The sequence below is a fragment of the Contarinia nasturtii genome, unplaced genomic scaffold (assembly GCF_009176525.2).
Source record: "Contarinia nasturtii isolate CC-2019 unplaced genomic scaffold, AAFC_CNas_1.1 Cnas_scaffold_220, whole genome shotgun sequence".
Taxonomy (NCBI): domain Eukaryota; kingdom Metazoa; phylum Arthropoda; class Insecta; order Diptera; family Cecidomyiidae; genus Contarinia; species Contarinia nasturtii.
Genome location: NW_022197577.1, coordinates 1,414,082 through 1,439,091, shown reverse-complemented (window position 1 = coordinate 1,439,091; position 25,010 = coordinate 1,414,082). Strand labels below are relative to the sequence as shown.

At 34.1% G+C, this 25,010-nt stretch overlaps 1 protein-coding gene across 1 annotated transcript in view; it reads right to left on the bottom strand.

Annotated features, from left to right (window-relative positions):
• Nucleotides 1-25,010, bottom strand: part of LOC116336930 (ets DNA-binding protein pokkuri) — a 43,227-nt gene that overhangs the window by 16,091 nt on the left and 2,126 nt on the right. The window contains exon 2 of the mRNA XM_031761157.1: nucleotides 8,451-8,480. The gene's annotated coding sequence lies outside the window, so the exon portion shown is untranslated. The remainder of the gene's footprint in view (nucleotides 1-8,450; nucleotides 8,481-25,010) is intronic.

Here is a 25,010-nt window from a genome sequence, read left to right as displayed (position 1 = left end):
TAAAAAGAATAATATGAAATTATGATGAATGTTTTGTTCAATGTTCCGGTCTTGCCGATCAATAATGTTACATGCACAATGGCAACGACAATAACGTCACGTGTCATTGATCGGACGTTTTACTATTATGAAGATTTTGTCTTTTATTAACAAAAAAAACTACATATTGAAATAAAAACTGAATAAAAGTTGCAGTTGCCGGTGTGTATTGCTTTAATTATTATTATATTTTTAGCATATTACATGGTTTTTTTCTTCCGATAAATATTTACTGTGCATACACACAAATATGCCGTTTTGTGCTAATCCAGAAATAAATTATATATTCATTCGTTGATTTATTCACGTGGAAATAAGTTGCTGCTGTTGTCATCGCCAACCAATAATGTCAATAGCATTTTATGTGCATTCTTCTTGTGTTTGCCATATTGCAATCGACCGCAAATACAAATAACATTGAAGAAATGTGAAGAGAGAAAAAAAAAACAACAACGTTGACTACTTTTTCGGGACGAATAACAGCGAGAGAGCGAAAAAAAAAACAATACTGTTTGTCCGTAAAAATATGCATATTTTTGTGCTTGCATTGCATGCAACCGAGAGTGAGCGAGTACACGTGTCATATACTGTATTATAATCGCGAAAAAAAACAGCAATCCAGAAATATAGTATGTGCATGTTGTGTGTAAGCGAACGCGCACGCTCACTATATCACACTTTGTGTTAATTGTTTTGGCCCCAGCACACGACCTAACCACCAAAACGGAATTATAACACAGAACCAGGAACAGTAAAAAAACGAGTCATTTTGACAAATTGAATGCGGTTTTTTCTGCTCTAATCAAAGTGCAAATAATACTTTTTAACATATAAAACGAAACAACGAATCATTACATGACTACAAAAAGAGTCAAACGTTTGCAATTTGTATATTAATATTTTCATGGATTAATTCCTCAATTTACCGCAATCATTTTTTTACATGATAAGCAACGGAAAGGAAGCGGTCCGGTATAATTCCGTCAAAGTTTTTATTTATTTCGTTTGATTTCACTTTTTAATCGACTGTGAACTTTTCTCTATTTGCCTTTGAGTCGACAAAGGTTTTGCTGATTTATTGAGTAATCTAATCGATTTTGAAAATCGCCAGACTGCCATTTTTCTTTGCACCATTTTTTTTTCTTTAACAAAGTCGTCGGTGAACCTTAAATCATTCATTGTCGACCATTCAGATAGTCCATATGTCATATAATTTCGTTTACGAAATGCAGCTGAAAAATGGAACGCCAAGAGCATTGAAAATGTCAAACTGAAGTGCATTACACATTCAAAACCCAATCATTCATCTAAGCCCCGTCATTGTTGTCGCACAAACAAAAATGTATATAATTGCCTCATTATCGTTTATATGGAACTTTGAAGAGTGTACTGTTGATTAAGTCGCCTCATCTGCTTTCGTTGTCGTTATTATTGCACACACAACTTGACTTGTAAATAAATTACAATAAACAATCTTTTTATGGCCAGATTTATACGAAGAAAGAAGAAAAAAAAAAATCCGTCAACAACAACGGCAAACGACGATCGCGTTGTCAGTCATTGCGTCCAAATGGTTCGGTTGCGACAGAATTCGGTTGAACACCGCACTTTGAGTAAAATAGGAAATAAAAACATGATTATCTAAATGGATTTTTGTGGTATGTGTGTGTGTTTGTGAAAATTACGTCATGGAATTTATAAATCGCTACTTGAGAGACATAGTAAGTGGTTTTTCTCATAGACACCATACAGTGTTTTGTTGATGGCAATCTATTTTTTTTTTTTTTTTTGAATTTGTGAAATTGTAAATTGATCGCCGCGAAAACAAAAACGGAAGAAAACTCTTGACTGATTGAAATGCTAAAGGTTGCTCAATTCTCAAGTGGCTGATAAGAGATAAAAGTGCGTCAATATCGAGGATATCATTTGTTTGAGAATAGAATCAAATACTGCGTCGTATCTTTACAGGACGAATTTGTTGTTTTTTTTTTGGTGTTCTAAGAGCAAATAGTGCAGTTTAAGATTGATATCGCTTTCATTCAATCTTAAATATCCCGACCGACACAAAATATGTCAATACATGACAATTGGGTACAGGCTTTTATTGTGACTTTTTTTTCACTCATCTATATTTGCTATATAAAGAGATAATTTTTTCCTTATCATTTTTTATATAATATAAATAAAACGTATTTATATTACCGGAGCCGATGAAACACAAGCACACCCGGAGCGAAACACACAAATACGGTTCGGAGAGAGAGTATATGGGAGATAGTGTATAAAAACATATGGTTAACCGGCAACGCCGCCAAATTCATAAATGTGACAGTTTTTTGATTAACCTTACGACGATGACACCGTACCGGGTACACACACACACACACACACACACTGCAGTGCATATACTTCCTTATCAACGTATTTATATATTATATCTGTATGTTCGTATCATTTTTCTTTCATTTGTCGGCTCGTTCAAGTGCTCTTGATATGATTTGTTGAACGGAAATAAATCTTTTGGGATTGTGAAATCGTCATCAAAATCAACTAATTTCGGTTCTATCTATCAATATAAACGATGGGCAAATAAAAAAAAAGACGAATATATGCGATGAACTTATGACTGGGAAGTGTCTTTAAAAAAGACACTAAGTAGATCTTCCTAAATCACACATAAGGAAGGAGATGAAATGTAAATATTGACGTGGTTAGTGTGCGCAGTTAGTGTGTTATCAAATTGAATAGTGGTGTGTGTGTGTTTTTTTTTTGTGTACATTGGAAGCATGCACGACAACCTTTTTTCAATTTTCAAACAGATACGATGGTTCGTATTCAGTTTGTACACAAGAGCGAGTCGATTAAATGTCTTTTTTTTATATAATTTGTTTGCCGTGGAGAGGTTGTGTTCGTTGGGATTGTTTAATTCCAACCGATTGCATCACACGACAATTTACCGAAAAATGGCTTTGCTCATATAAAAACGAAGAGCAGAAGAGAAAGAGCCAAAAATGTACCCGAAAACAGAGAGAAAATGTGGTATTGTTGTATTGTAATCGAATGTGGGAACTGTGCAACACACTCACTGCAATGAATTGACACCGATTCCGGAATAAATGTAGATCGGCTTCGATCACAATACAACGTCGAGTTACAAAGAATGTTTCGTCTTTTTTGAGAAATGTATTCGGTTCGCCTTGTCTTCTCTCTTTTTTGGCAAACAATGCCGAAAAAGTCGATCGAATTGCAGGCAGTTGAGCAATGATTTTTGTTGGTCAGCTCTTTATGATTATTGCCTACTTGTTCAATGATCGAATTGAATTGATCCATATAATTCCATTGAATTTTTTTTTAAGAAGAAACCGTTGCGATGCTCTTTTCATTTCTCTTTCTCTCTCCCTTGCTCTCTGTGTCAGTCGCAATTCTTTGAATTGCATTGAAATTCACTGTGAAAAGAAAGTCAAATGAAAGGGAGTCCATATCGATTCCAAGTGACTGAAAGTGGTCAAACGGAATAAAATAAACGGAGCGAAGAAGAAATAAATTCATAAAGAAAAAAAAAGCATTTTTTTTGTTCATTATATTCGGCAGGTTGGTCGTGAATGAACAACAATACAAAGTGTCAGAAATGTTCGAATGAAACATGATATTGGTTTTTTCTCTCTTTCAAACCGATCATTTGATTTTGATTTGGCTGACTTAAGAAATTCAACACCAAATGCATTCGCTTGAATCAATTTGCTTTTGTGTTTGGGGAGGAACGAAGTTTTTCCATTTTTTTTTGTTGTTATTCTGTGTGCGCCTTTTGTATTTCAATTCATAATAAAATAATAATGCCGTTTGAGATGTGCGAGTGTGAAATAACAATTTATTTGTTATTTTTTCATCATTTCATTTTTCCTCTTCAAACACTAATAAAAATGCATCAACCGATAATTATAGACCCCTAGAGACATTTTACGAATCGTCAATATTAAACAATAAAACAGCCAACGAAATAAATTTAATATTTTTTCTCGTGTTCTTTTCGATGTTAAAAACAGAATGTGCATGATCTTTGAATACACCAAATTTTAAAATGAAAAGCTGTTATTATTTTATGTATTTGATTTTTGTTTTCCAAATGGCCCCGTGAATGTGGCAAAGAGAATTGAATGATATTCGAAGGCTTGTCTCTAGATGATGAGAGTGTCTTAGATTTGTGGTGTTTGATTACATTTTGTGGTCGTTAGATATTTTAAGAGAGAAAGATCAAATATAGACTGGAGATAGCCCCTGAAATAAAGGTACAAATGAGAAGGTGTATAAACGATACACGCTTGACCACATCTATATATACTGATTATCGACCGCACACCGATGAATGCTGTTGCACTTAAAACTTTTAATTTTCATTTGGATATTTCTCTTTTCCACTTTTGTCCGCAACAAATCTCCGGATCAAGCAACTTAATAATAAAAAACACAATAATGATGCTCAAGAGCGACTCTCGAATGAGGAAAAAATGAATTAATTTTTTTTCATTCCTTTTCAATTTCTCGGGGTTTTTTTATAGCGAAAGATAAAAAAATTAAGGAACCGAATACAAATTTATTACAGTCCGTTTTTTTTTTTTGCTTCAAGCTCAAAAAATATTACCGAAATGAAGCATGGAGAGCAGCGAAAGGGTAAAGGTAGCGATTAAAACCTACGAAAAAAGTGTTGTTAATGCATTTTTATTGGAATTTTTTCGATATCATTCCGCTCTCTCTCCTTTAATACGATAGTTTATTGTTCATAAGCCGAACTTCTATATAAACACATTCGAAACCAGATTCAATTTCATATAAATCTTCAATATCTCATTTGGAATCCTTTCAACATGGGTTTGTGTGTGAAAGAGTGTGTGTCATTAAACCGGACTTCTTATATATATCTTCGCTCTGTCTACTTGAAAAATCCTTTAGCTCATATATTTGCGTTTGTGTCTCATAATTTTTCGTTTGGGGTTTCGATTTTTCGGAAAGGATGCGCGCGAACACAATGAAGAAAAGAGAGAAAAAAATTTCATTAGCCCGTATTATCGGTGCAATGTGTTTGATGTTTATATTGTAGTTGTAACACACAATTGAATAAACTTCTTGATTTATCGATATCGCTTTATCTCGTTTGTGTTGTCATCGTCGTCAGCTTTTGTGTCCGTTACTAAGAAATCGGTTGTGCCATGGAAGATGCAATAAAACGATTCGATTCTCTTGTTTCTAATGCGAACCGATTGATGCTCAGTGCTTTACGAATTTCCTGCTTGTCCGATTAAATAATCTGTGTCCTTTTTTCTCTGTCGTATTTTTTTGTAAGAAGAAAAAAAAGAACCTGATGGTTCCTCTTAATCTATTTTGTACGCTTTTTTTTATTTATTATCATCAAAGAATTTATCATTTTGTGATCTTCCACTATTATTCTTTTTTCTCTCGTCTTTTGACTCGTCCAGAGCGAAGAGATTTTTTTCTTACTTCATTCTTTCTTTGTTTCGCTCAGTGCATTGTTACGGTATTCTTCTTCGTTTATCCTCTTTCTCTTCTTCAAGTGTGTATGTGTGTGTATTCTTGGCTCTTCTTCTGAAGTGTCAATAAAATAAGCGACTCTTTTCAGAAGTTGTTCTATTTTCTTCATATTATTATTTTTTTTTGGTAATTCTCTTCGGTTTTGTTTTCACCTTTTACCTAAAAAAAAACTGAGAACGAAGTAAAGAAAATAAAGTCTCTTGCTTAATTGATTGAAGTAAATATCCGAAACGGCCAACTCTCAATGGAAACAAAACGGCTATCGACTATTTTTGTTTCACATGTTGTATACATTGTTCAAGTCAGTGGTCTTTTGTTTAAATGGTGTGTTGAATCAAAACTCGAGAAATCTCTTCGAATGTGTGAATTTTCAATGTATACACACACACCTTCACGACACTTTTTTCAACCTTTTCAGTTATCTCGTTTTCTTTTTTTCGGCTTCCAACTCTTCTTTCACCTTTTTCTATCGCATACTGAATACGCATATTATTATCACCAAACAAAAGTGGGTGATTAAATGAACAAAAAAGTGTGCTCAGAATTTTTCGGCAGTCAATTCCACGTGATCTGTTCATTTTGTCTTTCAAAATACCGAATATAAATGCAAAAGACATGCTTGTCACGAATATAGAATAGGAATTCATCCAAAAATCATATATGCATTTTAATATTACATTTTTCGTTGGATCTAAATGCGCATGAACCGAGCGCGTTCAACGTGTGTGTATAATTTGGTCCGATTAATGCAATAAATTGTTGTTGAATATCAAAGACCATCGGAATTCATTGTATCAATTTGCACATTCGTTATGCATTACACGCTTAATATGCCGTCGCGGAGAACAAGAGCGCTTCAATAAAAAAAAATCCTCGATAAAGAGAAAAATGGACATTTCGGAATCGAGCGAGTGAAAAGGGCGAACAGTTGGCAGGAATAAACGATTGACACGAAGAAAAAGATGACATGCACACACACCAGAAATCATAATAAATTACTATATTACTAAAAATGTTGAGAATATAATACGACATCCTGTTTATTATGTGTATCTCTCTGGCCTTTGTTCGGTATTGGCTTGTCAAGGCTCTTTTTCACTGTTAACGTGAACAGTTCATATAATCAGGCACAACATGTTTGCCAGTTTTGTTCTCGTTCAACAATTTTTTTTCGGTCATTGTTTAGCATCGATGCATTGTAAAGCCGCCAACCACTTCAACTTCAATCTGTCATATAACTTTTATTGTGCACTCGTTTTTTTTTTTTCATGCGATGCTTGTTTTAAATGATAAACATGACAATTGAAGTATGTGTGTTGTCTTCCGAGACTCTATCAAATCGATGTTTTGATGTTTTGTGTTACGTTTATAAACTCATTCAATCAACAAGAGCATGTTACAGTTCCTTGTTTCCAAGGAAAGGATCCGTCTTTCTCTGTGCCGTAGAAGGGATCGCTGTCTGTGTTTTTATATTATTTCGACCTCTTGAAACACCTTTGTATATTTTGCCAAAGAATCTCTCACATTATTGGGATGATGATGTGATATGGTGGTTGATGATTTACTGTTGATCTTTTCAACCGAATCAAATAGACAATTTGAAATACTTGATTGAGCATTGTATTGCCGATTTTTTCTTTTTCAGACTTTTTTTCTCTATAAAAAAAGCATTCATCAACTGCATCTCAACAATGCAAAATGAGATGACGAAAAAAATAATACGACACGATCAAGATAAATGAAAAACACCTTTTTTCACTTTAAAAATAGAATGAACTATAAAAATAACCACACATCGTTCGTTGCATCATGCGAATTTATTTATCTCTGTTTGTTGTGAGAGAGAGAAAGAGCGTGAGAGTGAAAGAGATCCAATCGCAGATGCCACGTTTTTTTTATATATATTTTGTTTTGCTGTTGTCGACTGAGTAAAAAATATTTGTGTTTTGTTACGAGAGGCCAGTATTACGATTATTGGCAGAAGACAAGATAATGGAATGGATCATCTTTTGACAACACACACAAGAATTTGATCAAATGCCTGATTGCATTGAATTAAGAGCATCAATTTTATCATCCATCAACATCGGGAAAGAAAAAAAATGCGTAGAATTTGCAAGATGTAATCGGATATCGGGTATAACATCATCGAATATAATACGGAACAAGCCAATAGCCTCCTGCATGCGTCTCATCTTTTTTCTTCTTATTTTGGCAAAATCGTTTTGTCTTGTCAGCAACTCATGCTGTGCCTTTCACTGTAGCTCTATGTTTCATCAACTAGACAGCCTTCAGACTCACCTTTGTGAGATGAAAAGAAGAAGAAAACGCACCTTTGTAAAATGAGGGTTTTGTGATTTAGATTTATATTAATTGCGACACATCGAAACTAAGTTCGGTGGAAAAAGACCGTCCTTTGCGGAAAAGGCTTGGAGTTCGATGCACACTTTTTGAGTTCTTTTTGCGAATAGAAACTACATTTGAATAGAGTCCCAACTGAGAAAAAGAGAGTCTTGCATATATATATTTTTTGGAATGTCGTTTTGTTTTCATGCAGCACCAAGAGAAAAGACAAAAAAACGCAATCACGCGTACGCATACATTACAACAGCTTTGAAACTAATTGGGAAAAAGCGCTTAAAGTAAACATTCACTGTCTCTTTGGAGAATTTCGTAAACGAGAGTCTCATTTTCAGACAACAAAAAAAAAATACACAATAATTATTTTGACATGAAGCAATACTGAAGAGTTGTACATCTCGCACGCGGTAGTATTCAAGAAATTTTTTTTTTTTTTTTTTTTTTCAAAAAAAAGAGAGGAAAATATATATTTTAGATTGCATAAAAGAGCGCATTGGTAAACTTACATCAAATTTATTCAAAGATGAGCGGCTTGTCTGAAATGAGAAAAAGAAGAAGAAACTGTTAAAATTGTAAGCATATTTCACTAAATGCGGTTTTCAAACACTTTATTACATTATGTGTTTTTTTTTCTGTGGTTTTTTTTGTTTTGTTTAATCGTTAAGAGAGATCTCGTTATGGATTTTTCGCTGGCTCATTTTCAGATGAGCCAAGCTAAATGCCGTTTCTCTAACTTTTTCACGTTAGCATTTTATACACACACGTGCGTATGTAATAATTACTTTTTACGAGTTTATTATTTAACTCAAAAAAAGAAGAAAAAAACCGTTTGTGTATGGTTTGTTTGCTTTACATACGAAGCGGAATTTTCACTGTGTATTTACGTGCTCTTTAAACTCTTTTTATCTCTTTCAGTTCACTGCGAAGAATCGACAAAAAAAATCATAATAAAATAAAAATATGCGCGCGCCATACAAAAAAAAAGCATACTCTAAAGAATGAAAAACATTGTTTCCTTGTTTCGTTTGATTTTTTTTTTCGCTCTCCCAAATGTCTTGTCTATTATCTCTTGAATTGTCGATTCATCGTCGTGCTTTTCTGCTATTTGTTTCCATGTTTTCAACCATTTTTTTTCTCTCTCTTCACTTCTCACTACTTAAATAGATTTAAGTATGCTTCGAACGAATTCGAAACATTTTTCGTTTTTGCTTTTCTTCAACAAAGGCGATCAATTTGGTTGAGATTGAATTCTATGTTCAAGTGAAAAATTTGTACATGTAATTTGTTTGCTTCACACTTGGAACGTGGCAATAGAAAAAGAGACCCTATGGTCTTAAGACGGGTGTGCAATTTAAAGAACAAAGTAGCATTTTAAGCAAACACTTTGCGGTACGACGTGAAGTCCATTTTTAAATAGAAAACATGTTCTTTTCAAGCACAATTCATGTGTACATGGGTCACATACTCTTCACCAATGTTATGCATTTAAATCTCATTTCATTGGCTTTTCATGATTTGTGCTCCACTTCAGTCAAACGAACCTATTTAACCTTTTTTGTTTGTTTGATTTTTATTTGTTTTGGTCTGTCAAAAAGTAGCTGTTGCCGAGAATTGCCATTCTGACACTTATGACCGATACAAAGGCATGTGTAACGAAAAAAAGATTCATTTTTCGGCTGTCAGCTATGATAACAACAACAAGCATCAAATGACGGCACAAAAAAATGAGATGCAATCGAGAGAAAAAAATATAATCGTTAATGTGAAACTATTCACATCAGTTGATGGTTTATTCTTGATCTTTTCTACCGTTCGATTGCCTCGATGCTTCTTTTTTCTCTGGTCGGTTGTTGAAATGATTGTTACGTTAATGTGTATCGCGACGGGTCCATTTCGGATTTTGTTGTCTGCATAATAATTGGTATGGAAATGATTCTCTTTTACACACACAAAAAAAAAGAAGAAGAAATCTGTATATTTATGTGCTTTTGTTTCCATTATTATCGAACGATATTAGAAAGACGCGAAGACTTCGACGATGATAATCAAAAATAATGAAGAAAACACACATTTAACCAAGGCACACACCACATTATTTTCATAATGAGACGATTCGATACGAAACGCTTTTCAAAACTATTTTGTGGCACGATAGCGCGAGAACAAAACAATCATTCCATAGATAGATATGCAGAGAGAGAAAGAGACTTGACTCTTTACATCCACTTTTTTAAATAGTTAAAGCGATAAACATTTTTCGAGTAGCAAAGAGTTTTAAAAAGGCATTCATTATACACGCATTACGCATGAATAAATCAGATGGTAAGCGTTTCGAAAAAAACGGTAAGAACGAAAGATGCCCGGATTCTTGAACGATTTTTCTTTTGTGCGATGATAATTTTCTCAATATATATATTTCCACGATTCGGTCAAAGCGTATGAAATTAGCCCTGACTTGGCCCGAAGCACCGAACCGATTATATCGTTTGGAAATGATCGTCGGACGGTTGGTCGAAAAACGAACCAACATCAATCGAACAAAGAGCTCAAGAACCGAAATAATCATTCCGATCATATTGGATAGTACTGTGGGTATGTGTGTGTGTGATTTAAACAGTGTCTTTTTCTGTTTGCAAATTTGCAGATAATTAGAGTGAGAAACGATTCGTGATTCCATATGCACATTTTGCTGTCGGTCGACCGGTCGGTTGGCTTGGTTTGGAGTTCGTATTTGATTGCCGTCTAATTTTCAACGTTTACCCCGTCTTCATTACCATTTTCAATTTCTAGCACCCATGGCATGTCGGCAATAGTTACTCTCTATCAAGAGAGAGATGGCTTCAAGCCATTTCATTTCATTTGTGCTGGCGTCCAACAGTCAAGTGGCTACTTAAAACAAATCTATTCTATTGTCGACCCGATGATGAATCACTAACCTCATCAACCAATCTACATCTCGAAATCCGATGCCATTGTTTTGGAATTAATAATTTTTTTTTCTCGGGTGAATACGAGATTTTGTCTAATCGAACGAAGAACGACTCACTACACTTGTTTTCCCTTTTTCGTGTGTTCATCTAATCTCATCGTCTACACAAATAACCAAAGAAACAATCGAAATACACCGTCAACGGAGACACAGTAGTTAAATCAAACAAATTAACAACCGGTAAAAGCAACAGTCTCTCCTCTCTGTTTCATCACATTCTATCTCAATTTTGAACTTTGCATACAAATGTCTTCGTTTTATCACATTTAAACCGTTTTTCAGTGAGTGTATGTCTTGCAACACCGATTGTTGTCAGACACATAATTTTCTTCACTTTTCATGCGAGTTCGTTTTCCATTTCACACATTTTATGACGTTGCTTATTAATGTGAATTTTTAATCAACACAATCAACTCACACATATATCGAAAGTCCAAACAATCGATTTATTTGAATCAGTTCGGCCAGAAGTCATTGACACTGGCTATTTTCTGAAAATAAACATCTAAAAATGTGCTCAATTAATGGAGCTGCTGATGTTGTTGATATTTTAATTTGGAGTTTAGCTTAGAAAATGCGATTCTTTTTTGTGATTGTTCTGTCGGTTTTGTCTTGACACTTTTTTTTTTGTTTCGTCGCTGAATTGACAAGAATGATTCCACGCGCACATACACAAAAATGGCAGCTTAAATATTTGAATTTTATTTAAATATTTTATTTTAATATTTACATTTCAGGAAAGAGTATATGTGTGTTTTCACATAGATTTGACGGAACAGGCAAGAATAATAATAATAAAAAAAAATTTGATCGCAATCGCAAATTCATAACATACTTGTGCTAAAATTGACAATTTTTTTTATTCATTCGTCGACCAGATTTATTTATTTTGCCGCTTATTTGGCAAATCTATACACGAAATCGCACAATGACCGCGCCGAATTGAACAAATTTTTTTCCCTCTTTTGTTCATTTTTTCTTCTGTCGTTCAATTTTTTTTGTGCAAATGGCTGATGCATACAATTAAAAGGAAGAGAAGTGAAAAAACGGCACCGAAATTGATATCTGTTTTGATTACAGCGAACATGGAATTGAATTGGTCTTTTTCCGAAATCCGATAAAAACACATACGATTTCGAAATATTGAATCACACACTTGTTGCGGTTTTCCAGGTTTGTGGACTTTGTGTTCTGATTAAATGATTTTTTGTTTTTTCTTTTCTTTTCCAATCGATTAAAATTATAATGAAAATCGAATTAGTGGAACCATCATGACCGTGGTTTCAATGAACTCGTACGGTGTTTTGGGTTCTTGTTTTTTTTTATCATCGATAATATTTATAAAATGGTTTACTCGCATATCAAATTTAATGTTGATAGTGAAATATAATTATCATGATTTCTTCTTCTTTCCCTGAGCCACTTCTGGATCGGGCTGTTTTAAATGAGTTTCTTTGTGCCTTCTTTTTAAAATTTCTTTTTTTTTCTCTCGATTTTTTTTTTGATTACGGTTGAGTGAGAGAAAGAGAGCATCTCTTTCTCTTGAAGATAATGATCGCATCGCGCACATGCATATTAGTATGCTATTTCAAATAGATTTCGTCGAAAAAAATAAAGAAAAAAAAACGACACAGAGCAACAATTGGAGTCGTCTCAACTTTCAGAAATGATGAGTGTGTTTTTTTCACTTCGAGTTCCTTTTCAAGTGAAGAAGAAACGCTCAACCACGAAAAAAAGAGAGATGACGAAAGGAACATGAAAGCCGCATGGAATCCAAATGAGGCGCTTTGTCGACACGCTCATTTTCTAACCCGTTTGAAATTCCATGGAACAAACGAATATGAGTAGAAGAGGAAAAAAACACGCATAAAACACCAACAACAAAAAAAAAACGTAACGAAATTCTCTTTTTTTATAACGTGCTTATAATTATAGGAGATCTTAATGTGTAGCTCTTGAATAGAGAGATTGAGAGAATTTATTAAAAAGGATTTAGACGATAACATTCAACGCCTACAAAATGTCTTGTATTAAAATCCACAAATGTATTCGAAAAGGTTCTCGTTTTTTTTTGAAAATTGAAATTCCATAAATTCGTCGAGGCATTCGGACATAAAGCCGTAATTAAGGATATTTTTTTTTTATATTCATTGTACTTTGGAAATATTTGATATGAAATTCCTGTCTCGGTCGCACAGTAAATTTTTGCGGAAAAACATCTGATACTAATAAACGCTGAAGATTGCTCAGCATGATCATCAAATGGAATTGAATGTATACATACTGAAACCGGACCTGAAACCCAAAACTATTTTATTTGCTAAACGAAGTCATTAGTCATGCTCAGTCATAAATAATTTTATTTTTTTTTTTTTGCGCTTGAAAAGGACATAGACGGTTTAAATTCTGGAATTTTTTTCTGCATACACACATGGTTCGGATCTTTTTCTCTCTCTCACTCTTTCAACCCGTTCCACACTACGGAAACAACCAATTCTAATTATAATTTATTATAATAAACTGAATTGATTTCGATTAGTCATTGCTGATCATTTGTTCTCTCTTTTGTCGACGACGACGTCAGTTTGCTACTTCAGTCAGGTTGTCATGTTTTTTTCTTCCTCGCTTTATGTCTACGATCATTTTTCAAGTTGAAAGATCGCACAAAATTGTTTTGGGTTGTCATAAGGAAGTGTGTGTGTTTTTTTTATGTGGCTCTCCGCTTGAAATTGTGTGTGACGTTGATGTTTGATCTCGTGTTATTTGGATTGAATACTTGAGCAGGCCGTTTCTTAATCTGCGAACATGATTCTCATTTTTAAATTAGATTTTGTGTTTGTCAAGTGGTAGTTGTTGTATTGGAATTTAACTTGAATCAGAACATGATTTTATCACAAAAAAACGCATTTAGAATTTTTTTTTCGTTCAGATGGATGAAAAACAAACCACTTGACGCAGCAAAATCATAGATCGTACAAGCGGAACACAAACATCGAATCGTCAGAATCGTTGAATGTTTTTAATGACAAAACCATAAACGTGCACCGAATACCGTCGGTACCATCGGTCATATGATGTGTGTTTTTTTCGAAAATTGCTTCAAGTGCGATGTGATAATTTATTTATCGGAGGTCTAAAAGACCGCATCTATTTTTCAATTAGTTTTAATTTTTTCGAAGTGCAAGAGAATGGTAGAAAAGCCAAGAGATGAAAGCAGATTTCTTTGGAAAATATACCATTCGAAATTGGGAAAAAAACCTTTGAGGATAAATAACAATATTTTACAATATTTGCTGTGACTTTCGAAATCGAACGAAACGAAATGAAATGAAATGGAAAGAAAAAAAAAAAATGAAAACGTAGCACTTAGTCATGTGTTGCATGCATGCAAACACCGAAGAAAACAATTCGAGGAGAAATAACAGAAAGACAGCGAGAACTCTTGACAACAACAAATTTACATATGCTATATATATTTGTATACACACATTTTAAAGTAAATTTTGACGAATAATAACAGCAATGCACACTGCACGGCGAGAGAACAACAACAGCAACAGCGGCCACCAGCTACAACAATGTCGACGAACACAAAAAAAAAACGATATAAAGAAAGAATGTGATCGGTTTGCGAAGAGTATAAGCGCGAGGTGAGTACATTCGAAAAGCGAAAGACAAGCAAGAAACAAGAAAATGAGGCATTTCCCGGAAAACCAGTCATCAGAATCAAATTCTGTCAAGCAAACAAGAAAAATGAAAACGCGACTTTTTTCCTTGTCGTTTCTGTCATTTTCGAATTATTCGCCGATTTTTTTCTTCATTCGGTGTGCATTGTTTCTTTTTCTATATATCTTGTTTTTTGGCTATGCCGTTGCTAAGTATGTGTGTTTTTTTTTTATTTTACTTTTTTGTTTTGATAATACACCCGAATAAGACAGTGGCTGATGAAATTTATATCTTGTGTATGTTTTGAATTTTATTTGATGAGCCACCAACAATGGAGTAATTTTCGAGCGCGCACATTTATGTGATTTTTGTTTTTAACGTATGCAACCGTTGCCATGCACACAGGGTCATGTCTTGTCAGCGTGTGTCGCGTGGTTAAACGTGGTAAAACACACGACTCAGCACATGCGGATGATGATATTGAAAATGAAACTGTTTTTTTTTCTAAAGACGAAGAAAAAAACCGCACAATATCCGAAATAAACGCCAACAATAGCATTGGAACAGAAGGAGAAAGAGCATGCTCAGTAGCAGAATGATAAATATTTTTAGCTGTTTTTCCATCTCATCAAGTTTATATTTAAACGTTTGTTTTGTTTGCATATTTTTTTTCTTTGGGTTTTGTTGTTTTTCCTTCGGTAGTGCCAGAACAGATACCAAAAGTGTGCATGTGCTGCACGAGAATTGCATGTGTTTGCCGTATGTATGCATTTCAAAACTCAAACAAACGAGGACCAAAATGGAAATACGAAAATGGATCTGATGATTGTAGCAAATTGAAAAGTCAAATAAAAAAAACGCATTAAGTTGCGCGATCCCTCTTGATCGATGCCCTGTCTTACGCTCTTTAAAAAAAACTCATTTATGCATACGCAAATGACTTCTGTTGATAATTAAATAAAACATTACAATTTTTCGGGTTTTTCTCTTTCTCGCTTCAAAATGGAAATTGTTTGTGTGCGGAGCGATAATAGTAATTAACGCGCTTGAAAACAGAGAAAAATATAAAATTAAAATATATGTTGAAATGTTTAGCTGAGTTTTGTTTGTTCTTTTGTTGAATTTCTTTTTCTTTATTCATTTAAAAAAAACTGTTCACTGTTTCATTTTATTGGTGGAGTTTTTTTCTGCTTTTTTTCGTATTCGGCTTGTATTGCGTCACTTATATGTTGTCATATAAAGCCCATCAAATTGAATATGTGACAAATAATAAAATGAAATGAAGCAGTGATCACTTTAATTAAAAATCCAATGAGCGTTTCATGCGGTGTTATGCGTTAATTTCTCCGAAATAAATCGTCATTCAAATCACACACACATTTGGAATTGAGCCATTGCAATTTCGCAAAAAAAAAAATCACTCACAGCGAGAAACGATTAAAATGTGTTTTTTTGCGACGATCATCGTTACACCGATTATGTGGTAACCTTGAATCATTTTTGTATTTTCAATTTCGCGGGGGATAAGAAGAAATAGAAGTCGAAAAAATGAAAACGATCCAATTATCGTTCGTGCCGAAAATTATCAAACGAAAACCACGACAACGAATTGGGCTGAGTCATAAAACGAGAAAACGACCCATTAGGATTTTGATTTAAATGAATTTAACGGAGAATTGAAAAGAAAATCCAAATGCGAAACAAAATTTACGTTGCATAAACCGATTGTGAAGCAGCGAGAAAGAGAGCAACATAAAATTGGCGTGAGTCTGTTTTTTTTTTGCTGCTCCTCTTGATCATCATCATTCTTGCCATTTTTTTTTTATTTCTCTTCATCTTTCGTTTGGCAGAAACAGGAACAGAACATGCGGATGCGATGTAATAAAAATAAGCCAATTCTACGCGGAACCGACACAAACACACAAAAAACATGCAATAAAAAAAAGAATATGCTGAATGAGGAAGAGAGAGAGCGCGCGCGCGCTCAAAAGAATCAAACATGTAATATTTCTTGCCGTACAACGAACGAACGAACGAATAAACAGACAAGACAGATAATATAATATGCGAACGCAGCGCGCGCACAACACAACAGCTCTCTATAGAACGCGATATTATGTGTACAAAGCAACAACAGCACAAAATTCACAACGACAAACAATAAATACATACTGCTGAAAATAGCTCTGTGCAAAAGCACAATCGATATATACAAAGTGCGCGCACTCAAGTCAGGAATCAAGAAAAGTAGAAATATGTTTTAAGAAAATACTCGATCAGTTGATTGTCGTGATCACAACTTTTTTCTTCTTCTTCTCTTCTCTTTTCTTCTATATACACGAAAAACTAAGGCGACTTTGGCGTAGTCGTTTCTCATTCTTGCCAATCGCTTGAAATCGTGCCCGCTCAAACTAAACGAAGAGAGAAGTGAAAAATACACTACAGATATGACGTTGTACTGTTGTTTTTAGAGCAATGCGGAAGTAAATTACATTATGTATTGGATTTATTTTGCGCTGTGTAGTCAATACATACAAGACAGGGCATATACACGTATACAATTTGTGAAATGATTTTTTCAATATTTTCAAACAATTTTTACAACATATTGTGTGAACGATAATTTGATTTGACTTTGTCGACTCATACACACACTGATCGATCCAAGACAACCGGTCATTCTTTATTGAATTTAAAGAAGTTTTGCGCACGATTGTTGGAGAGATTGATTCCGGTGCAGAGCATCTATTCTGATTCAGAATTTAATCGGAGTGCAAAAGAGAGACAGATAAGAAGAGAGATACTTTACTGTCATGCAAGTTGCGCGCATTTGTCTATGCGCTATTTGTTGCTAGCCCATTTGTGCCTACTGAATCGTTTTCCGCTTACGTTTAATCTCATAAACTCTCATCACCGTTTTGCTTTCTCTGCTCTTTCTTCTCATTTTGATGTGTTTCAGGTCAATAGAACGATATTTGTTTTTTTCGCCATTTTTAGTTTTTCGCTTCCTTTTTCGATCACTACCCGAATCGATTGCATTGAATTCAATTAATAAAAGATACACTATTTACAAACACATATGAGGTGAGACATAAGAGTTCAGAGTACAAAAACATAGAAGAAAAAAAAAACAAAACAATAACAGAAGTAAGAAATGAATGATTACGTCTTTATGTCTGTATGTATATATTTAAATTGCCAGTGTGCTTTTAATTGCTTCCGTCTTGTGTAGTATTTAATAATTTTTTTTATTATTTATTTATTCATGAAATGAATTGCGACAACTCTCTCGTTTGCAAATGCTACATCAGCGCAGAACAAGCGACAACAGAAAAAGAGAATCAAGTGGAATAATGAAAAAAAAAACCCTTCATCTCCGAGCGACCTTTCAATAAAACAACATACATACATCTAGTATATGTCGTGTTTTAATAACAAACCATCGATTTGCAGCCATTGAGTTTTGTGTTCGAGATTCATCGATCTATGTGAAATTATAGAGAGAAAAAATGCCAACTGCAAATGATTTTTCGAAACAGAAATATCGATCTCTACCGTTTTACAACTTACGAGAGCAGAAAAAATAGAGGAAAAGGGCATATTCACAGACACCGTCGCGCATTTGTGCAATTCGTTGGTTTGAAATGAATTTTATTGCGTTGAAACTGCGATTTAACGTCTCTCTGCATAAATCGTGCGTCTCTAGTAATTTGTGCTTTGCTATATTCCATCACTTGACATTTTGTATATATTCGCATAACGCAATGCACTAACAATGCACTGAATCATAATGAAAAAGTTGAAAAAAAAAAACATTTTTGCTCGCCATTTTTTTTCTCCTTCATTTTAAGCAACAACATGTTGTTACATGCAAATAAATGACGAATGCGACTTTCAACACTTAAATTTAATCTTCGCCTGCGATTTATGAAAAAAAAAAAAAACAAAACAAAACAAAAAAACGCACACAAAAACGAGCTCCATTACGATTTTACGCAAGAGATTTCGTTGAAAATAAAATGTGTGTTTCGAAAAATTGCAACATTTTGTCCCCTTTCAAAACACTCGCAACGGAAGAGAGACACGGAGCGGCGATTGTGTGGTGATTTTTTATGTATTTTTAATTTATATATCGAATTGAGATTGATCTTGAAGGAAGTCGCCGACGTGCTGATGTTGTTGTTGATCATTTCATTTTTTTTTTCGTTTTGTATGGAAATTTTGTTTCAGCATTTTATCATTTTAACAGCAGCCTCAAAAAAAATGTGTGTCGCTTATTGCATGTCATGACTTTGCATAAACATGTTTTCAATCGTTTCATTGTGTTTATCAAACTTTGTTTAGCTGAGCACATTCAACTTACGATTTGAAAAAGAAAAAAACGAGAAAAAGAATAATAATAATATAAAGAAACAGCATTTGACACAAAACATGTTATGTCTGTCCAATTAAAGTAAATAGCATCATAGTCTTCTTACGTGATCTGTTTTGGCTCATTTTGTTATTTCTATAAACAGATCAAAATCAGAATTGTAAATTAAATGTGATATGAATGAATAACAAAAGCTAAAAATGTGCATTTGTAAAATGATGCAAAGACGTCAATTTGCGTAATCAGGCAGTTGTTTATAAACAGCATACGTAGTGGTGGGGGATGCATTTGATCATAAAATTGTCGCACGGTATTTTGGCGAAATGAATAACAATCAACAAGGCATTTCCGATGATTAAATGCACTTACAATCAGTTGATTGTGCGGAAATTTTTATCATACGCACCATTTTCAATAACAAGAAAAAATCATTGTTCTCATTTTTTTTTCTTTTTTTATAACTGAAAAATACGATAAAAGCGCGATAATTTGAAAAGCGAGACATTTTTAAATCGATAAATGCCAGCGCCCATAAAAGTGTAAACAAATAAGAATTTTTGTGTTTTGACGTATGAACCCAATTTTTTTTCCCAGTAAATCTCTCGCTATTTTTGCTTTGGCGAAGAAGAAAAAAAATCTCACATTTTTTTCGTTCAGAGTAAATATGTTTACATATCGAAAATATTGATCGGCTAAAGCAAAGAGCAAAGACCATCTATAGTGTATATTCTACACACCTAGCGCAACCAAGATGAGATTTCCCAGAATCGATGATCGAAAAATTCGACAAAGCCGTATTATGAAGTAGAAGAGCAGCAGAGAAATAAAAAAAGAAGAGAGAGAGAAACAATTAACCACAAAGTGAGAAACGATTCCATATTGTTTGTTGTGTTTATTGTTCAAACTTTCTGACTGGTGAGTTAAATGGTGTTTCGCTTGTCGCATCAAAACGAAGGATAATGGAGAGAATTGGTCAAATAGACCTTTGACAAATATACGCAAAAACCGAGTGCTCATTGAAACATTTCGATGGTGCGCTATTGGCTTAAAAATGATGCGTCTTCTTTTCTTCGTTTGCCTGTCTGTGTGTTTAATTTTCGCATCATGTTTGTCAATTATACATTGAAATTGAATGCTTTTTGAAAAATACACACGCAGTAAATCGATCGAATGTGTGTTTGTATACGTTCAAAGAGCGTAAATGCGTTTATCCGGTCTATGTTTGAGAGCGGCTCTATGGAAATGGCCGAAAAGAGCGTTTAGTTATTTAGCAAACAATTGTCAAGAGACGAAATAAAACTATGCACAAGTGAAAGACAAAAAAAAAACACAACAAATCAGAAAAGAAAGCACTTAAGTGTTTGTTGTATGTCGACATATGATCCTCTGAGCATTTCAGAAAGTACACAATGAAACGGAATAATACAGAGGTGCATTCAAATGGTGTGAAGTGTCTATATTGAATTCGTCAACTACTGGAACAATGCGACAACAGCAGCAGCAACAGATATTTCCAAAAGCCATCTCATTTTTGAATATGTGTATGTGTGTGTGTTTGTGAATTGTCAATAGAGAAGCGCTAGAAGTATTAATGGTCCGAGAGAAAAACAACCAAACACACACGTAAAATACGATTGAACAAAAAAAAATGGATACACATACACAATGCACTCAAGAATGACAATGGAACAAGCAATGAAATAGAGGGAAGAAAAAACAAACAAGCAAACACACTTCAACAATGGGAAAAATACGTAGAAAATCAACTTGATTTTTTTTACATTGCAGCACATCAGCACCGGTCAAACACTATTTTCATTTTTCGAAAGCAAAAAAAAACTGACCGAAGAACATTTCTCCGGAAAATTAAATATCAAATGTGAACAAATGTTTATTTTCTCATCGCCACTTCGTCAGTCCCAAAATCACGTTCGGTAGTTTTTTTCCACCAATTTCGCAAATAAAACAACATTTATTCTGTGAAATGTATCATTGCTATCAGGAAATAGATAAAACCCCATTTGTTGTAACACAACAGATAAGACAAGACAAATTGTATAATAACTCTATTTGGTTTTCATGTGTGTGTGCTATTAGACTGATTTCTCGGTGCAAGCAATTTCATCGCAATGAATTCATTTTTATCATTGCCACCATCGAACCAACAACGATTACAATTTTCGGATATAATTTTTTTAGGAAATTTCATGTGAACTACACAAACATAGACATGTAATCCGAACATTAGAACAATGCATTCAATTTCGGGATATTTCAGGCATTCTTCCATCTTCTTAAGTACATGTCTATTGAGTTTTATCCCCATTCATTCTACTTGAATGCACAGCTTCGTAGGGGGTCAAAATCTCCATCTGTTTAGAACAAGGAGAGAAAAACAACATCGATCGTTTCGTCTTCAGTTTATTTTTTTCATCTAATGACTGTTGCGATGATGATGATGATCGATAGAGTGGGATAGAGAGAGAAAGAGAAAGAGAAAGAGAGAGAGAGTGCCACATTCAAAGCGTGTGTGTGTGTTTTTAAAACTGGCTCACAACTTGAGTGTGCGTTAGCTCTTGAAATTGACAATTGAAAATGAGATGAAAGACGGAACCATTTTTTCGCTTGTTCAAAGCAGGATCTATTCTTTAAATCCAAATTTCAAGAATGGCAAAGAAAAAAAGTGAACAATTGCATAGTTCTTGCAGACATTTTGTCCTTTGGCCACATTTTTTCTTCTTTCATTCGTTCGCAGTTATGTATTTCTGGGTTAAACTTTTTCGTTTGGCCAACAAAAACATTCGTTACAGGTTTTTTTTCGGTTTACAGAAATATTTTGCAACCTTAAATGCAAAAAAAGAGAATTTCACCTTCAAATAACCTACAGGTATATCGTATCACAATTTTTTTTCTCCCTTTTTTTCGGTCGGGGATTTATTTTTGACATGGAATTTAATCTATTTAGTATTTGTTTATTTAGTAACATTTATAGATCACATTTTATGATCGATCGCATTGTAGTTCTTTTGGTCTATCTCAAAAATAGACGGTTCAAAGTATTTCGGAAATTAGATAAAATACGATAAGAAAAAAAAAAACAATACAAAAACTAGAGTAATAAATGTACCGATATGTTTTTTTTGCACATGTCATAAACTGTCACAGGACTATAAATGTGAATAATTAAAGCATCGGCCTGCTTCATATGACAGAACAGACGAACGATATAGAGAGAGTACTCAAACATTTAAAAAAAAAATGGAACAAAGCTGGACTTTAATATTTGGTTAAAAAAACAATAATTAGAACTGTTGTTCCTTAGTCAAGGCTCTCGAACAGAGTATGTACATGCTTGAGTGTGTGGTCCATTCATTAAATCTATATATTCCTTTTGGCTGTGTGTGTGTGTGCTTGGTTTCACAAGAATTATGCTGGCCGTGCACACATGTGTTTTGATCGGTTTTTGTGTTATTTTCTCGTGAAATGAAACGCACTCTTGAGCCCAAGTGCCTATTTATATCCATTTCCATTATTGCCTCCTTCTATATTCGGATTTTTGTTTCCTATGTACATTAGGTTTATCGATATTGTTGCTTTGCTCTGTTTCGCTCTCTCTACATCTCTCTCTCTCTCTCATCGATGCTTTCTCTTCCTTTTCTCCGTCTCTTTCATTCTGTTTCTCGTTTAAATACCTGATTAAATGGTACTTATACCGGATTAAACGATGCACTGGACATCTTCTCACTTACAATAGAGAGACAGATAATAATATTCTCGTTAAGGAATTCCAATTTTCCTCCGGTGGCCATCAACATACTTCACATTTAACATCAGCTTATCGATGGCACACTATGCTTCATTAAATTAGTTTTTTTTTTTTGAATAAATTGAGTTCAAAGTTGACCATTGTTGTGGAAATGAATTTGTTTTTCTCTCACAACAAACGGTGCATTTGTCAATAAGCCGGCAATAGCATTTATGACATTTTTTCTGAATTACTTTTAATTAGGAAGATATCTTTGTATAAGACAAAGAATATGAATTTGCATATTTTTTGCAATACCTATTGACCAGGCCCAATAAAAGTCACGAAACAAAGGTAAGAAAGGTTCATTTTTATAAGTTCAAGTTCGTTTCTTTTACAATGTTTGCAAAAACAAAAATTAACATATGTACGAAAACGTAGATTTACTACTTTTGTTATATACATTTTTGTGTGTTTGCAAAATTCATTAAACAAAGTGTAGCATGTGGACAATAGTTTGTTACCGAAAGGCCCAAAAGTAAGTGAAAATGCTCAATGAAGTTGAAAATGTACACGATGAACTCATTGAAAAATACCGAGCACCATTTTATGAATTAAATACGTACGGAATGGTTTTGTCATTCATTATCCGAGCGCCGAAAAAACGGTCGAGTCTCATGGGATCGATGCGTTATGCATAGTATGCAATACACAATTTTAAATTATACTGGCAAAAAATCAACAAACACACACACATTTTAAATCTGAATGTGCCGAGAAAAAGGGAATTTGCATTAAGTGGAAGTACATCAGTTTGTAGTAAATAATCTTGGAACTAAACACTTGTTCGTCCAAATCGAAGAGACAACAATTTCGATTAGGTTTTGTTAGTCCCCAGATACAAAACGGCTACACTTGTTGCCATGAAACACACAGACACGCGTACACAAACTCACTCTCTTATTCTTCCGTTTGCTTCCGTCACAATGATAAACAATCGTCGTAATCATGTGCATGTATATGGATGTCGATTTTTCTTTTCCGAAACGGAACCAACCCTCGGTTTCGGTGTGATCATCGGTGGTGCATTATTGTCTCGTCGCAATGGGTTTTCGGTATCATTTTCAAATGAATGCATGCACGGGCGCGCATCATCAGCATCGACCCCTCTTTCGAACCACCACTAAATGCTTGTATTGTATATTTATTATGAGCGCACATTTCATACACCGCTTGCTCTGCACACGTACAGATTTGACACATTTGCATCGTACACTCATCGCTCATTGCATTTTTTTTGTTCTTTTGTTTGGCAGACAGAGTAGGATCTCAGGACAAACATAAACGATAATCATTTTCAATTTGAGCAGTTACGACTTACAACAAAAACAACAAGGTCCCTTTGGAAATGTGTTCATATTTTTTGTGAATTGGGGTGAGAATAAAGTGAGATACAGAGAGAGTGAGAGGGATCAAAATCAGTCAACGGCATTCCATTGACGACGATGAGAAAATCTGTTTGCCTTTAACCCCTTAATAAAATGTAAACGCAAGTTGCGTTGAGTCGGTGCAATCGCATCTGGTCGCTTTTTTCCGAACTCATTTCTCAATCAGTTTTGCGATTGTAGTGCGACACTTTTGCTCCATTTATGAAGTCCTTTGCTGCAACTTGATTATATGGTTATGAAATAAAATGATTCAATAGAGACAGACAATGATGAAGAGTGTATGTGTGGTTGTTTTTTTTATTCTTCCATTTTGTTGGCATCTGTACACATGTTCAACATCGGTATGGGCTATATAATTTGCCGGCCCATTGTTTGTGTATGTGACGCATTTAAACCTGATTTACTTTTTTTTTTGTGTGCGATGAAAATGAAATTATATGGCCACGACAATAACTCTCGTACATACACTTATACAAAACCGATTATGCGAGCACATAAAATAAGGAATTATAATTACTTTTTCCGCTATGTGTTAAATTTAAAACATTTTTGTGTTTTGTAATAAAATAAAATCGGTGAGTCGTTTTTATGACGATTTTTTCCCTCGCATTTCGATTATTGTTTTCATTATGGTTCCTTCTTTTATTGTGGTTCATTGTTCGCGCAATGAAAAAAATACATACAATCTTGATTTCACGTTTTGGACACGTTACTCTCTACGTATAACCTTATCAATTTCTATAGATTTTTTATTTTATTTTTCAACAACTTGACTGGACACTTTGTGTGCCAGTAAGTGTCATAACAAATATGGAACCTTTGCATTCGTTGTGAAAACCTAATAGA